Below are 16,615 nucleotides of genomic sequence, written 5' to 3'. Positions count from 1 at the left end.
GCAAAAATATTTCCATATTTTGCTATCTGATGTGGGCAAGGAAGATGCCCAAGAAAAGCTGGAGCAGGAACATGTTGCTTCCTGGTCATTTCCTAAAGCCATCAACAGAGACTTTGATAAGAAGTTGGGAACATTTGCTGCTTTGATGAGTAGTTTCATTTACATTCATGTAACTCCATGAGATTTGCTAGCCTCATCTGCCTTTCATGAGGAGTCTYAAGGTGTTTTGGGGTTGCTGTTCATCTGCATGCCCTTGGCAGCCCCCAGGGTATTTCTGTCCTGGGGAYTCAGTTTGGCTGACCCTGGGAACATTCTCCTTCTTCTGGTGGCTTTGCTGCCCAGCCATGGCAAATCCAAAGTGGGAGCAGGACATGGAGCAGGGAGAGGGTACCTCCTTCCCATGCAGTCTTCAGCTTTCCTCTGGTAAAACTGTTTTTGAGAAAAACAACCAGAGGAAGCAAATTTACATATCTATGTGGTGAAATTAGACAGAGACCTTCCAACTCCATCTCAGGGTRCTGGCCAAGGCTGGTCAGAGCTGCTTAGGGCTGAGTGCTGGGAGAGACCAGCGTGGTGGCCACTTGCCGCACCCGAGGCCACTCAGGGCCCCCTCTCTTCTGCTGCCAACAAAGTGATGAAACCCCCTGCAAGATTGTGGGGGTCCTGCCAGCCTGCTCGATGCCTCCCMGTTCGTGCAATAGCCAGCGGGAACCACAATTAGCGTCTGCCGCAATTTCTTCATTATCATAATGACAGTGCTCAGCGAAATATATGGGAGACATTGATGGTGACGCCCAGATGCTGGAACCATACGATGCCACATGGAAAATCATGACATGGTATAAAAACTAGGCTTTTATATGGTACAGCTGCCTCTGCATAATGCTCTTGTAATTTATCAGTGTATGGCATCTGCTTCTTTGCTGTCATTCTTYGACTTTTAGACAACCATAATCTCAAGTGTCTTAATAATACCACAGACCTGCCAGACAGAGGAGGCGGGTGGGGGGATACTGCTCCATTTGTGCCCTTCAYCCCAAATGCAAGGGGAAAAGCAGGAAAATGCCAAGTGTGAGAGGCCTGGGGGTGAGCAGGACAGGCTGAGGGGACGCGGGAGGAGGGTGGTGCAGGTCCCCAAGGACTCTGCCGCTGGTGGCACGTGTCAGCCGCTCTTCCTTGGCTAGCCGGGCCTGGCCGGCTTCCAGGCAGCGGCTCTTCCTGAGGCAAATTGCCCTTTGCAGGCCTGATGGAAGCCACGTGGGCCACCCCACAGCGTAAGCRTGCACAGCAGCCATGGGGGCCTGGCCAGGCCCGTCCTGGCCGCCGCAGGAACTGGCAGCCCCAGCCGGGAGGGTGGCAGCATGGCCAAGAGCTCGCTGGGGTTCCTGGCACCTTAGCAGGGTCACCACAAAGCCTGCGCTGTGTTAGTGACTGTTGGAGGGATCTTTTCCTTCCCATTGCTGGCCTTGGGCACCCATAGCAGTTTGGGGGAGACCTGGGTCTCACACCTGCTCTGCAGATGTGAGTGTGAGCACTGCAGCACCCAGGGCCTCCATGTGAGGAAGCCTGGCCCAGGGTTCCTGTCCCTCCAGCCTCTCTGCCTTCCCTCCTATGGGAAATGAGGCTGTGCTCTGCCCTGACCGAGCTTGAGGAATCCTGTACAAGAGTCCAGGCATGGAATCTCCATCTGGCTGACACATCATCGCCCAAATCACATTAATCTCCTGGTACATCCCCTACTGAAGCCAGGRGAAATTTATGAAGTACAACTGAGCCCTAAATGTGAACTACTCTGCAGAGAACAACTGTGGGCGCCTAGCCAGCTCCTCGCTCCAGTTACGTAGGTGTAAATCCACTAGCATTGCTGGGGTTAGGTCACCCTCACCCCCGGGGAAGCAAGGGAGGACTTGACTATGTCCTGTTCCACAGCAGAGCTGGGCAGGATGGAGGGCAGTCCSAATGATGGCTGGAAGCTGAGAAACACATATGGGGACATACAAGGCAAGACCCAAAAAAACCGAGGCTCTTTGAAAGGCTCTGAGTGAAGTTTGRGATATGGGAAGTGCATTCTCTGTTAGGCATCCCCAGAGTGAACCATCCTTCTCAGTAGATCTCTGCCCTGCACCAAGGGATGGGGTAACCATCACCTCCCTGTACATCCCTATCAACCTGCATAAGTAGCAGTGGGATTTGGCCAGGAAAGGGTTAAGGGCAGGTCCCCATTACTGCTGATGAGCTGCACCTGGGGGAAGAGGGAGCTGGAGGTGGCCTCCCCTATAAGAGGGAGGCTGTGAAGGTGGTGACTCCTTTTGGGCAGGTGCTGCTAGTGAGTAGAGAAGAAGCCCTTGGCTTGATTTTGGGACTTGGTGAAAGGGAAGATCTGGGATTACAGAAAGGACAGTGGTAAGCAGTGGTCCTGGTTCTGTTCTGGCAGGGTGGGGAGGCTCCTGGTGATCCCTTAGAAGCACAGTGTGGCTCAGAAGGATGGCTAGAGAGTGGTGCCTACAGGGTAATGAGGACTTGCTGTGGGCTTGAGGTCTTGCTTGGCTGGTGTGTTTGTTCCTCTGAAGTTGGCATGCTTCTGTGACTACTTCACCTATGAGGTGTTTTGCTTCTGTGTGTATGCTGGGCTCTGCATGTTGCTGAAAGTATGMCCAGGACCCATAGCTGAGACATTCTCTGAGGATTTGACCCAGTGAATAGGTTTKGGTCATCCATGGACTGGCCTATATTTCCCTGTAGTGTAGGGAGGGAGCTCCTATCTCTTCCTATTTGAAGAAGGAACAGCCTAGCTGCTGGTGATCTAGCTAGCTGTCCAGACATCAATTAACCTGTAGTAGACATCAGAGAAGCATCCAAAAAACCTTCTGCATTTCAATATCTAACCATGTAGAAGSGACTGTTTTGATGGAGGCTATAGGGGTGAAGCAGGTGACTCCATAATGATGATAGCAATTCTGCCATTCTTGGCCCTAGTCCTGCTCAGGTGGCCTTCTGATTGCTGCTTTTGATTGTGGCTCAGCTGATGGAGCAGATCAGTGGTGGAGTAGTGGCTGATGGGCAGTTGTCACTAGATGGTGCAATTGCACACCAGCTYTTGAGTTGTTGTCTGAAGAGGGTGGACACACAGCCAGTGCTGGCAAGAAAGTCCGGTTGTCACTTGTGTTTGGTGTGTTCAGCTATGTGTGGGGCTGGTGCTCTGGGAAAGCTTGGAGAGAGCTACGCTCTGCTCCTATGGGTTTATGTGCTGCTCTTTCTCACGGACAGGGCTGGTGTCAGCCTGAGGCACCCAGGGACAGGATCAGCTCCTGTGCTAACTACTTCCTTCTGCAGCAGCCCTGTGTGTGGTTGCAAATCCAGTCATGCTTTGGTTATCTTAGAGACAAACCCTTTGGTTAGATGGGCCACGATAGAGGTACATGGGATAAAGGAGAGGTCAAGCTCTGATAGTGCTGCTTTTCCACAGGAGCATCGTGATGTGGAGTCCACAGTTTGGTCATGCAGCAGTCCCCCTTTTAGAAGGGCAGGAGTCCCTCCAGGAGTGTCCTTGAGTTGGCTTCGGACAGGTATGGAAACCTTATCTTTTGATGTTGTCCTGATGTTTGGCCTCTCTGTGTGGAAGTATGGTGGATCTTGCTAGRAAGATGGGTTTTTGTTAGCTGACTTGCACACCTTCACTGGAAAGGAGATTTGCAGAAACAGGGCATTTCATTTAAAAGAAAAATGTGTACATGCATTTAAATGTGCACTCAGAGTAAATCTGTATTTCAGCTGTCCAAACTCTTCTGTGGTGCTGCTGACTGGGTGGGTTTTTACATAATTGTCATTTAAGTGAGACTTGATCCTGCTGATGATCTTTTCTGTGCAAGGACCAAGTGCATTCAGCACAGTGACCTGCAGAATTGGTTTTTAGTGGTGCAGAGCTTAATGGGCATCAGAGTCTCCTTATCTTTCAATATTGCAGCAATTACTTAACCACCATCATTTGTCTCAATAGGGTAGTAATGTCGGTCATTTTATAATGGATATTAGTAATCCAATATACACACAGTTGATACTKTTCCAGTAGTTCCACAGTTGATACTGTTCCATGCTTTGACTTGTGGGCTGGATTCAGTAGATGAAACATGCAGCAATCAAGAGGGTCCTGATTTTTGATTTTAGTACACTGAAACTTCTGGTTACTTGTCCTTTTGAGGCAGGAGGGAGAGCAGGGTTATTTTGCCTTGCTCACTGTTACATTTGGAGATAAGCACTGTGTTACTTAACCAGATTATATGTGACAAACTACGGCTATTGACCTTACTTGGGACAAAATTTACCTAGAGAAGGTTTCTAGGTAGGGAAAGGGATTCCTGGCTCAAAYGAGTGTAGATGCTGCCAAATCTACCTTGCCATCTGAGGCAAAGCTTGGTTAGGCTCACTTAGAGTGGGCCTCAAAGTTTGTTAGGCTGGCTAAACTCTTTGGCCAGTATCCAGCTGTGAAGCACCTCTCATCCGGGTCATCTTAGGATACTGGGGTTAAACACTGATCGTAGTGGAGGGCTCTGATACGTGGCAAATCAATATAGCTTGGTGGCATGTTAGCTGAGCCAGCACTTACCAGCCTGTTGGTCCTCAGCACATATGTTAAGGTGAGCACGCTTAGCTGGTAATGGAAGCATAGGGCAGCCTGCGTTGGTAGCAGGCACCGGGACTGGTCCAGCCAAGAAGGGTAATGTCAGGCTCTCTTCTAAACCAGGTCAGGCTTGAGCAGCCACGGGAAGCTTCCTGCACCATGAACGCTGAGCTGTACTGCGGTAATTTGCTGAAGTGTTGCCTATAAAACCAGATGTCCTTTTAAAATAAACAGAAGGTCCAGTTCAGAAACCCAGACGCTGTCTGCTTCTTCCATGCAGAGGTTAAATGACCCAAGACAACCTGCCCTCTGTTCATGTGCCAGCCTGTCCTGACCAGGCATCCGGTGGGTTACGTGGAAGGACTTTGTGCTGCTTTTCAGGATGGGGTCTGCCAGGCTGGCCCCGCAGTTCCAGAATGTGCAGGAGGGAGCAACCTGGCTCAGGGCTGATTTTCTTTGCATTATGGAGCTGGTTTTTGGCTTTGGGCAGAGAAGGAGGCTTCATGTGGGCAGGGGGGTAACCTGGAGACTTGAACTTTTGCACATGGCAGCCTGTTTGCTTGACTAGGGCTTTCCTGGCCCAAGAGCCCTYACCCACTTGCTTGGGATGTGAGGTGTTTTCAGAAGAGACAGATCCCTGTGCAGCCTTTCTGAAATCCCTGGTGCTCTTCTACATCAAAGATGCAAATCTCACCATAAAAGTAAACTGATTTTGCAGCCTATGGTCCTCCCCAGCCTCCCCCACTCCTTGCAAGGGAGCAATTTGGGCCTGGGGAGCAGGACCCTGTGAAAAAGCAAATCGCCCATGGCATGGGCTGGTGCCATGATTTTTGGAGTGCTCCAGCCTCCATGTAACTGCTCAGACACTCCCTTCCTTRAAAAGTGAAGCTCTTCAGGCCAGGAAGATCTAAGTGATTTCTGGAAAAGCAGCACAGCTTGCCCCAGGAATTTGCCAAAAAAGACTGAATGCAAACAAAGTCAATACGTCTGTTGGTTTATTTAACAAAGTGGCATGCGTGTTCCTCACTGAAAATAAAATGTTTACTTTGGTGGATATAGCACTAAGTTAATACATTCAGGTGAAATGTTCCTCGACCAAAGTACAGTCGTACCACCAATACAGCCGACTGCAAACAGGAATCTGACAAGCCTCTGAACAAACATGTTACGCCAGAGAGTGAGTTGGAACTGCATTCCTGAGTGTTTTTGCCCAGCCTGGGTGTCCCTAAGAGGAATGGATGAGCAGGCTGTAAAGTAACCTCTTCACTGGATTAAATATGTGATTAGTCTTTATAGGGTTCAATATTAATTAACACATACACAGAAAGCTTCCTCTTTCCTGCTTTTCCCTGATGATATTTTAGGGGTCAATCTAACAGTCATCCCTTGTCGCTCAGTTGTACATAGAGGGGAATGGAAGGGACCTTGGTAGGGCTTTATTTTGGCTTCCCAACTGAAGCAGAGCTGCTGCCATCACCAGTTTGGGTCACCTGTAAATTGGTCTATCTGAGCCTTGGAAGCCTCTAAGGATGGAGACATCTGAGTGGCTCCCTTTAGCTTTGTGTTCATCACTTCTGTGCAGTTTCACCCTTTCGAGCAGTTGGAGCAAGGCAGCACAGTTGGTCTGGAGGTTGCCAGTGGAGACTATTYTAAAAATATGCATTTCCAGTCAAAATAAATACCGAGCACTTCCAGGTTGCTGTTGCCCTTGAGTCTGAGGTCTGCTTAGTCCATGTCTCATTGATAGGAAATCACACATACCCTACGGCTTCAAAATTAAACCGGCCCTTAGGAAATRCCTCGCTGGCGCTCAGCTGTGAAGCCTGAATTCTCATGTTCCTGTTAAAGAGATTTCTTTTTTAATGTAACTATTTCAGTTGGAGTTAACCTGGTGAGCACTGCTGGGAAAAGCAGGTCTGAATTTGAATGCTCCCTCTCTGAGTTGTTTTTGGGGGAAGTGGTGTAGTTCTTATCTCCCTGGTCTCCCTCAGCAACATCTATTTACATGACGGTATGGGCTGCTGAAATAGTTATCTTCTCCAAGGCTTTTGTTTTGTTTCATTGGAAACCAATATTTTGGCTATGATGAGGCTTGAATTCTTTTGTGACATATTTAATCTGGGTTCAATGGCTTGCTCAGGTCCCAGAGGTAGAAAGTGGAGTAGAAATAAATACTGGGAGGAATTGCTAGGATGTAACAGAAACAAAAAACCCTGGAATCTTAGCAATTTGGCAGGAAGGCTCTACTGTTTTTTCTAACATGGCTCATAATTCTGCTCAGGAATCCCAGCTCAGGAGGGAGGCAGATTGTCTCAAAACTGCTGCTGGCAGGGCCACCTGCAGGGACCTGCTTCTCCCAAGGATGGTGACCCTGAGCYGGGCCTAAACCTGCCTCCTTTGTGGCTTCTTCCTGATCTCTGCTCCAAGCTTGGAGTCTGCCCATCCTTTTCCCCTCTTCTTGCCTGTTCTGGCTGGGAGCCCTTTAGATGAGGGGCTTTGGAGAAAGGTAAGGCAGGAGGGTTTTGTCCTGTTAGTGCTGGAGATGCTGCTATTTCCAATCGTCACAGCAGTCTGTTTTGCCTCTATACTTGAACAGCCTTTGCCTGACTATGTATTTGCATGGTAGCCTGGAGGAGAACTTCACTTACTACTTTATCAAACCTCATCTGTTTCTTCTCTGAAGTCAGTATGGCAACGAGTGTTTTCTCACTTATCTGTGTAGCCACAGCTATTGGACAGCAGAGATGGGGAATACTAGAGATGGGGATATCTAAGCAGATCACTTCYTTGCAATGCGTATAAATTATTCCAGGAATTGGTTTTACTGCAGTATTTATCAGGCCATACAAGGTGTTGCATCTCCCATTGCAAAGCTCGGATCTGAATCTAAGTAGAAACTCTTGGAAAGTTTACATGCAGGTTTGGCTTTGAGGCAAAGATGGRTGTTATCTGTACAAAATTAACTATTTTTGCCTGATAATCCCCTGTGATGAAGCAGAAGGGAGGTTACGTGACTGGACTTGTTGAAATGGAGCTGGTGTCTCCAGCATATTCCCACCCTGGAGCTGGGAGGTTTTTTCCTGTTCCTTCCTGCCCTAGGCCCATGCAGCCTTACCCATGGGAGATGCAACCTTAGCAAAGGGCCATCTCTCTTCCTCCTCCTTTTCCTTCTCCTCTCTTTCCACAGGTGGTAAGTGACCAGGGGTGTCTCCTTCACCTGAGCAGGACTCATGTTGTGCCTTCCCCATCGCTTGCTTGTGTTTGCAAAACAGGGACCAGCTCAGCCTAAATAATGCAGAGCAGGATCTGATCTGGCACGGATCGCTTTGCTGGCTTTGTAAAGTTAATCAGTTGACATGTTGCTGTTGGGTCAGGAAAGCTAAGTTTGCCTTAAATAATTAATGATGATTAATTAAACACAGCTAATTGTGAAGAATTAAAAGGAAGAAAATCTTGTTTCTTGTGTGTCTTGCCTAGATAAACAAATAGTAACAACTTACAGAGCTTGGACAGTGGGAGATGAATTTACATTTATGTTTTGTGATGACAGCTCTATCCCCAAGGTTTGACCTAATTACTGTATCTTGTCTTGGTTTCTGTCTGGAAGATATTGTTGCTGTCAGAGTGGCAAATGCAGCTAATTGAAGCATCCTGTGGTTTCTTTAAAATATTAGCGTGGTGAGTCTGTTTTATTTTGTAAGTGCGAATGAGAATGTTTATATTTCTGATTTTTTTGGTGGCTGTCTTATCAAATATATTATCAAAACAAATATTCATCTAGAACTCCTGGAGGATATTTTCTGAAGAAGAAACATTTTGAGAGTAATTTCTTTAATGTGTTTGATAATCGTTAAAATGCTGATGGAAACTATTGAGATGACTGCATTTCTGACAAAGTTAGGGATGCAGTCAGGCAGACTAGAAAGCAACATAAATGATTTTCAGTAACGGGTAATTGAAATGCCTCTTATGTAGCAGAAATTTACAGGCTCAGAAATCTCTGGTAACTTCTGTTTTCCCACTGCCTGATCTTAGAGCTACTTAGCAGCAGCTTCCAGTAGTTTGCCRTAACCATTTGGGGGATCTTCACCATATAAATAAAGTGGGTTCTACCTAATAGCATTCAACAGAGAAACTAGCAAAGAGGAATACAGTATCTCCCAGTGTTGTGTCTTCTAGATGGGCACTTYGGAACTGGGGGGATTTAGAAGGAGTATAAGGTGTTTCTGAAAGGAGCCTCTTTCCTTTGCTCCCACTGAGTTACAAAATTTGTTTCCTAATCCTGAGATACATCGGCACAAAGAGACCACAGAGTTTTAAAAGACTTTCTTTGGCTCTGTCAGGCAGTTTCTTGCAGGGAACTAGCAAATGCCTGCTGGGTGCTTCAAGATTTACATGGTCCTGTGGCCTCCTCCCAGAGAAGGTAAGAGAACAGGTTAAGCAGATGAGCTTACAGGCCTCTTAGCTGGTTTCAAAATGAATGTGAGATCTTTCTGGTCCTAACGTTCAAAAAGAACCCCTGTGAGTCCCTGAACCACAGTGGGCTTTGCAGGGTGGCGCCTTGTTGCAAGATGTTCTAAGGTGGGTGCTTTCTCCAAAACATGATGCTCTTAAACCAAAGAGGTGAAGACAAAGAGTTTCTTGTTGAAAAGGGTATGTGCAGARAGATGTGGCAGCAAGGTGCAAGTTACTGGTGTGATGTCTTGCATTGCCTTTCACTCRGGCCTTGCCTGTTCATTGTCTGTAGTGATAGCTTGGCTTATTCTTATTCCTCTGGCAACGTGTTTATGTGAGTATGTGTATTGGTAGTACATGATTAAAGGCATTCTAGACAGCGATAACTCACTGATAGCTTTGCTCCTGATAGGGAAATAGGAGAGGTTTTGCCACTTTGGCTGCAATTCCTAGAGATCAGCATGTTAATGAAGCAGTCAATGAACTTTGGGTTGGATGTTGTAATGCTCTGTGGGCTGCGGGGCTTATCTGGATTGTTCTCTGGAGGAGCCATGTCCTGTCTGCCTTGCAGGGAAGCTCACAGAGCAGTCYATAATTCCATAGTAATGCACAGACTGGATTTGTTTTTAATCTGATCTGCCCTGTGTCACAGAACATTGCCAGCTGGTTCATCTGATTGAGGTGCCTGTGGTACTAATATAACCTCTGTGCAATGGTCTTTTCTCCTAAGGCAAAAGCAGCTTTTCAGTCTAAATCCTCCCTACCTGGTGGCAAAGCACAGTGGCTTAATAAGACCAAGCGCTGGAAATAYTTATGCTATGGGGATGTCTCTGCTAAAATATGGCTTTCTACGAGTTCTTGTGCCGAGTACACTGCAAGACAAGTGTGTTGTAATGTTTCAGAAGAGACATTAAATGCCTTAGTGTCTCAGAAGAGATCTATTAGATCTCAAATTTAGATGAATGCCAAGGCATATCTTGATCTGCCAATACCATTTACATTTCAAAAACAAGTATATCAGATGAGAGGGTGTTAATGCTGCCTGACTTGAGAAAGCTCCCAGTTGGAGCAAGGCAGCTGTTCTCTGCCTACTTATCCCCAAAGTAGGCATTATTGGAGCAGGGCTCATGCACTCCGCTTCTCTTCACCATCCCATCACTGTGCAAAAAAGCCTATGTTTCAGAAGAGCTGGGAAGGAGATGCTSCTGGTTTAACACTGCAATGTCTCTGTTTCTGCACACAGGCAGGCTGTGCAACTCCTGCTAGCAAATTTATCTGCAGCCACCGAAATCAGGGAGCTGCTTCGGCCAGAGCAGCTGAAGTCCTCCTCGTGCCTCCTGCATCTTAGTGCCCAAGTGAAGGTCMAGAACCACAACCTGCAGTTCGCAGCAGGCTGGCAGCTGCCTGGGTGCTTGCAAAGAGTTAACTGGCACCCCTGGTTGCACGACAGCCTCCAGCTGCCTGCATCTTCTCCTCCAGCGTTTCTCTCCACTATTTCATCAAACCAACAGGCATGGATTTAATTTTCCATGACTGACTTATGAAATACGATCCTTGCTGTAATAAAGAAATTATTTGGTTGGTAATGGATACATAAGAAATCAATTTCCTTTTTTAAAATTAGGTAGGATTAACAATGAAGCAAACAAATAGTGTGAGGGAAAGAAGAGTAGTGGGAGAAGGACCCAATGGACCAGAGACAGGGCTGACTGCACTGGGATGTGTTGCTTGTTATGACGCCTTTGTTAATAGCTTCACTGAGGCTGTTGCAGCTGTAGTGTTTCTTCCAGTGTATATTCATTTCTGTGCTTTAAAATTATGAGTTTGGGTAGACTTCTAAAGACTTATGATTCTTCTTCTGCTTAACAGTGACACAATGTGCAATATACCCTCCCTGCTTTCCTGCTCCATCTTCAGCAGAGACAGTGCTCAGCAGACCTGGTTCCCTGCACCAGGCTGCTGGAACCTGCTCCCTAGTGMCTGCCATAGAGGAAAAACCTTCCAGCCTGCGCTTTCCAGGGTTTTTGCCATGCAGGAGCCAGCTCTGTATTTGGAGATGTTGGAGCAGTGCGATGCAGCCTGCGGGAGAACCTGGCTGTTGCTGCTGGAAGCCTCTGCTCCCCAGCCCCGGCTCCTGCTCCTCTGCTTTCCCCTGTGGCTCAAAGTGCCCTTCGCGCTGGGGAGCCCCRTGTCTGGTAGGGCTGCCAGCAGCCCCGGGTCCTGCCCCGCACTGGGCAGCGCAGCCCCCTTCCCGGCACCCGCAGCATCTCGTCCTGCTGCAGGAGATGTTGACCACRCTTGGTCACCCTGCTGCTGCTGTCACTGGTGCTCTGCCAGCGCTGGCAAAGCCACCCAGCTGCCTGAGCCCTCTCAGGTGTGGGATCCACCTGAGACTCCTGAGCTCCACAGGGAGACATGGGCTGCTGTGGAGGTGCCGCTTCCCCTCATGCTGCTGCTCCCTGAAGCCATAGGCACCTCTGAAGACACGTTGCCCTTTAGACCTTGGCCTGCAGRCAGCTGATACGGCTCCCCTGCCAAGATATGCTGCACGTTGCCAGCAAGTTTGGGTGTCCTTAGCAGATGTGATATTACCCTGTGGCCTGTGCATGCTCCTCCTTACCAGGATCACACTGATCCCTGTCCCCAGAGCGCTCTGCCTTGGAGCATATYGGGGCTGTGGGGCTGTTCACAGCCTAGGAGAACCCAGGCGGGTGACAAGTCCGTCTGAGCCTGTTCCCACAGCCAGCACTGAACTGCAATCTGGACTTGCTAGAGCTCTGTTCCTGGTGCCAGCGTCTCCCTCCTGGCTGAGCTCCATGCTTGTGCTAAGTGGCTTTGGAGCTGCCCCAGGGGTCTGTCACGGGCTGGAATTAGAGCTGTCTTTGGCTGGGCTGCCTTTCCATCCTGGATGCTCTGCCTTTTTTTAAGCTTATCTCAGTTCTGCATGGGATTGCAAGTTCCTGCTAAAGTCTCTAACAAGATTTGTATGGTGGCTTCTTTTTCCTTCAAGCAACTGTAATTTGGCCAGAAATAAATGCCTGCAAAATTCTTTTTTTAAGCCTCTCCTTCAAGTAGATTTTAGCAGCCTTCTTGTGAGACAAGCCATAAAAACTGATCGGACTTGCAGAAATTGTTGGTGGGATTGTTCTGGGATTGGGCTGAGGTCCAGGCAGTTTCTTGTAATCTTCTCCATGTAGCTCTGTTATTGCAGGGGCAGGTACCAGATGCATMATCACTGCTCATCTCCTGCAAGGGTGACGGGGTGCCTGAGCACCACGGATAACTGTGATGGAACAGCCAGACTTCTGTCCTCATTCTGTAAAGGACTGAGAAAAGCCACCAAATCCAGTGCCTGCTCCTGCTTATTAGTGTCAGAAGGAAATTGCTTTTATACTGTAAGAATATCCTGTCAAGCAATAGTCCATAAACATCCTCCCTCTCTCTTCTCCAGCTGCTGTCCTAGTTACATTTACAGCATCTTTTTAAAATTTTTTCCTCTCCATTTCCATTGGCTACCTCTGGAGCTTTARGAAAATGTTGCTAGCACCATCCAGGTGGAAAGGGATGAGTTAGAGATCAAATGTGCATAAACTTTTGCCAAGAACTTGCAGGTCCCTCGTTCCTACATGTGGGATCCTGCCTGTGGGATTTCTGCCTTTAAATTGATAGAGCGGAATTAGCCTCTTAATAAACTTAATATTTAGGTTTAAGGTCATCTAGTAAGAAAGGTGGAAAGAAAACTTAAGCACCTTCAGTTTAGGCTTGTTCTATGGAACATCGTGGGAAGTTGCTCCTGTCTGGACAGATGCAGGCAGATGGTGATGGTTTCATACAAGGTAAAAGGAGGTTTTGTTGTGCTCTCCACATCCATGGCTTACACAGCACCGGTGTGAGGTGGCTGTGCCACCTACAACATGGTTACAAGGCCTTGTGGAGACTCCTGCAGATGCAGGGGGGAGAAATTCAGACTGTTTAACTAATATAAAGCCACTAAAAGTATACAAAGCTGGGTAAGGGCTGTGAGCCTGGAAGCGTTTTTCTGTGGGGGAAGCACTTAGTTTGTTCTGGAGAACAGCTGTTTCCCAGAGTGTGTTTCTGGGAATGACTGTTCCTTGAGCATCCTAACCTGGGAAATGGTGCTGTGATGCTTTAAAAAGAGAAGGAAAAAAAATCTAGTAGCTTGGTGGGAAAGCATCAGCTTTACACAATGTTTATTTTGCTGAATAAAAGACCTTGAGGATACACAAAAACAGCCCAGAAATTTTGATATATTATTTTAGGAGAATTAAAACTGATGGTTTCCTTTTTCCTTTTTTTCCCCTCCCCCTGCATTCCCCACCAATGGCTGGTATCTGACATTTTCAAAGATGCAAAGAACATTTTGAGATATGTATTATAAAGGAAGTGATGCTAACAGCTTATCAACTTGAGCTAAAGCTAAATTCCATCTCAAAACTACATCTGGTCATGTTTATGCTGCTGTAAAACCAGAGACGCTCCAACAGAGCCAATGTGAGGAGGAGAAAAACAAATGCAGAGGTGCCTGCAAATGAGGGCTTCTGCATGGCACCTTATAAAAATATTAATAATAAAGACAAGGATATTAATGCTTGAGATGATGCAGCCTGCTTTTTGCATATTAGTATATGTGGATTTCTGTAATCTGCTTGCTGAATCCTCCTGTGTTAAAATTTTGCAGTCAATAGTTGTATCTGTGACTGCAGAGCCCAACGTGAGGCAGGCAACAGCAATTCTCTGATTTATACCTAGCTATTTTGCAAGCAGGTTCACAGATGTGGCAAGGACCTGCTCTGGAACCTTCTTGACTGAGYTTTGCCAGCACTGAGCTGACAAATGTGCCCCTTTTTGTACTGCTGAGGATAAAGCAGGGCCAGGAATGCCCTCCGTGATCAGCTGTGCTGATTGCTAATTTGGATGTGAGAATGCTCTGCTTTGCCATTCGTAAGCAGCATTTCAGTAGCTGTTCCAGCCAGGTATGTCTCTCGTTATGATAATTCTTTCAGTTAAAGAGCTAATTGACTATCCTGCAGATAGTATGGAGTAAATCATGTTACTATGGTCGCCAAGGTTTTTGGAAAATAGTATTTCCCAGGTAAATGCCATTTCTCCAAATTTTAATTCCTTTCCTGAAAATAGTCCTAACATCAGAGTTGCAAGGGACCTGAATTTGATACTGCTTGCTTCCAAGAAGAGTTTTGCAGCAGGCTGGCTTGTGCTTCTGAGCTTTGCTTGAATTCAACCTTCATTCAAATAGAATCCACATGAGGTGTGTGGATATTCTATGCATTCAATCTAAATTTACTGAGCCTGATGCCTGAGAAAGGGTTTTGAGTGAACAAGACACAACAGCAGTTGAAAACTTGACCTTGAAACATGAGGATTGAGTTCAAAATGCTGTCAGACCTAGACTTCTCAACCTTTGAAGGCTGGATAAGGCCTGGATCTGAGCTTTATGGCTTAATCTGTGCTCATTGGCTACCAAGGCCATGATTTTTGCCTGAGTAGTTGGGTCATTTGGGGAAACAGCTCTAATTGACCAGAGCCTTCCCTGGATCGAGTGTGCCCATAGATGGGGGCTGTGTTGAGGATGGTGTCCCCAGCTCTAAGTTGTCAGGTTTGTTTTCCATACCAGCTGCACATACTTATTCCCATATTACCTCTTCCCTTCATCCCAAAAACATCTTAAAAGCATGAAATCTAGTTATGCTAGTGCACTGTTAGCAAAATTTATCTTTTTCCCCAAAAAAGCAAGAGTTTGACTTTTTGCTGTTTTAAAGACAGGACTAACCAAGTGCTTGAGAAAATGACTTGCTCGTCAACTTGGTCAAGACTGGGAGGATGCTTTGGGTTTGTTTCAGTGACTTGCAGTATAAATGAAGTCCTGGAGGCCACACCAGAGAGCATTTGCAGCTGACTTTCAGTTTTTGGCCTTGTCCCTCTTTTTGCAGCCACCAGTACATCCGCAAGTGCTTTAACAAAATACTTTGTTCCTAGCTTCCCAGAATACCAAGTGTGTTTCATAACACAGCTGCTGCAAATGTTATGGCTTTGTATACTTTGTTAGTCTTTCCTGTGCTTCCTTTTCTCTGAATCCCATTTAATAGGCCAAGTTTTATATTTCTTTCCTAATTTGTTGAAATTTATTACATTTGTTGCCTTCTCCTCTTCCTTTTGAAAATCAGGGGGAATTTCCAGATTTCAATTTAAAAGCATTTTGTTCTAATTCATTTTGTTTTTATGGAGCATGGTATTTGTTGGAGGGAGAGAAGCTGAGATCATTATCTGGCACGGCTGACTAAGTTTCTAAATTTTAAACCACCGCCTTCTCTCTTTTTAAACATTTTCTCTGCCAATGCTAAACATTTTGATCATTCAAAATGTAAATCGTACTCCCCATAGATGCTTATGGGCTAAGGATATATTTACATACAAAAGAGCTGTTAAATGATTCATGTAGAAGGTTATTTTCTTGTTCTTACCYTTGACAGAATAGCATTTTCTGTGGTCTCTGCAATGATTTGTTTGCCCATCAATCTGTGAGCAGTGTTTGAAAAGATGCGGGTAGTTAAAATRAGTGGAGAGAACTGCAAATGGTTTAAATACCTTCACCAAAATTGCTTGTGATATCCTCTTTTCGTGCATGGAATTATGCTGTATCAGGAGAAAAAAAATCTATGGAGAACCTCTGAGGTGAGAGCTGGTCAGGGGAAGAAAGTTCATTAACTTCTAACAAGCAGGCCCCCACTGGCAAAAGCAAGGGTTTTGTCTGAATAAGAAATTCATTTTGGRGGACTGAGGCCTGGTATTTCTGAGGTGCTCTGCACCAGCAACAGCGTGAGCCAGGTGGCTGCTCTAAGGTCATGGATGTGTTGGCCTAGGGTGAGGGGACCTGTTGACTCACTGCTCAGCAACCATGGGGCTCAGTTATCCTGTGCCTGCTGGATTTGGGCCTGCAGCACAAACCCTTCTGGGATGGAGGAGACCTTCTGTTTACAGTATTCCAGGCATGTGGACTAGGTCTGACCCTCCATGAAAAACCACAGGAGCACGCTGTGGTTGCTCAGAGGGCTCTGGAGAGCCCCAAGCTCTTGCACATCATCTGGGCAACTCTTCAACGTATCAGGAACTCTTCTGGTTCCTGGTTCACTTCCTCCTATGCTGAGTGATTTGCAGTCTTTCACTTTGAGGTTTTTTGGTGGTGAGTCCATTGGTGGGTATGCAGGTTCAAGAGGACCACATAGGTGACTGGTTTCCAAGCAGATGGGTTTCTGACAAGCAAACTGGTTCACTGGTGATCATTTCTCCAGAGACCGCTGAGCTCTTTTCATCAGTGTTCTCTATTGTCCGTTTATTCAAAGGTCTATTGACTTACGTTGTACTAGTTGCTTCAGAAATGGCACTGTTTCTGTCAACTTCAAAACCTGCAGCCAGGAGGTAGGTAGRGGCTTTCCAGGCGATGTGACCTCTCCTAGCAAACTCTGGAGGGCATCTGTTGACTAGCCCTGGCACTGTTTGTTTTGT

At 46.6% G+C, this 16,615-nt stretch overlaps 1 long non-coding RNA gene across 1 annotated transcript; it reads left to right on the top strand.

Moving 5' to 3' along the window:
• Positions 1-2,329: 2,329 nt before the first annotated feature.
• On the top strand, positions 2,330-11,381 carry LOC112949692. The gene is made up of 3 exons (XR_003249858.1): positions 2,330-2,403; positions 3,467-3,566; positions 10,317-11,381. It is a non-coding gene; the product is annotated as an uncharacterized LOC112949692 (long non-coding RNA).
• The last annotated feature ends 5,234 nt before the right edge of the window (positions 11,382-16,615 follow it).

This window comes from Nothoprocta perdicaria, unplaced genomic scaffold, assembly GCF_003342845.1.
Source record: "Nothoprocta perdicaria isolate Ctin4 unplaced genomic scaffold, notPer1 scaffold_3, whole genome shotgun sequence".
Classification (NCBI taxonomy): Eukaryota; Metazoa; Chordata; class Aves; order Tinamiformes; family Tinamidae; genus Nothoprocta; species Nothoprocta perdicaria.
This window is presented reverse-complemented; position numbering and strand designations above follow the sequence as displayed.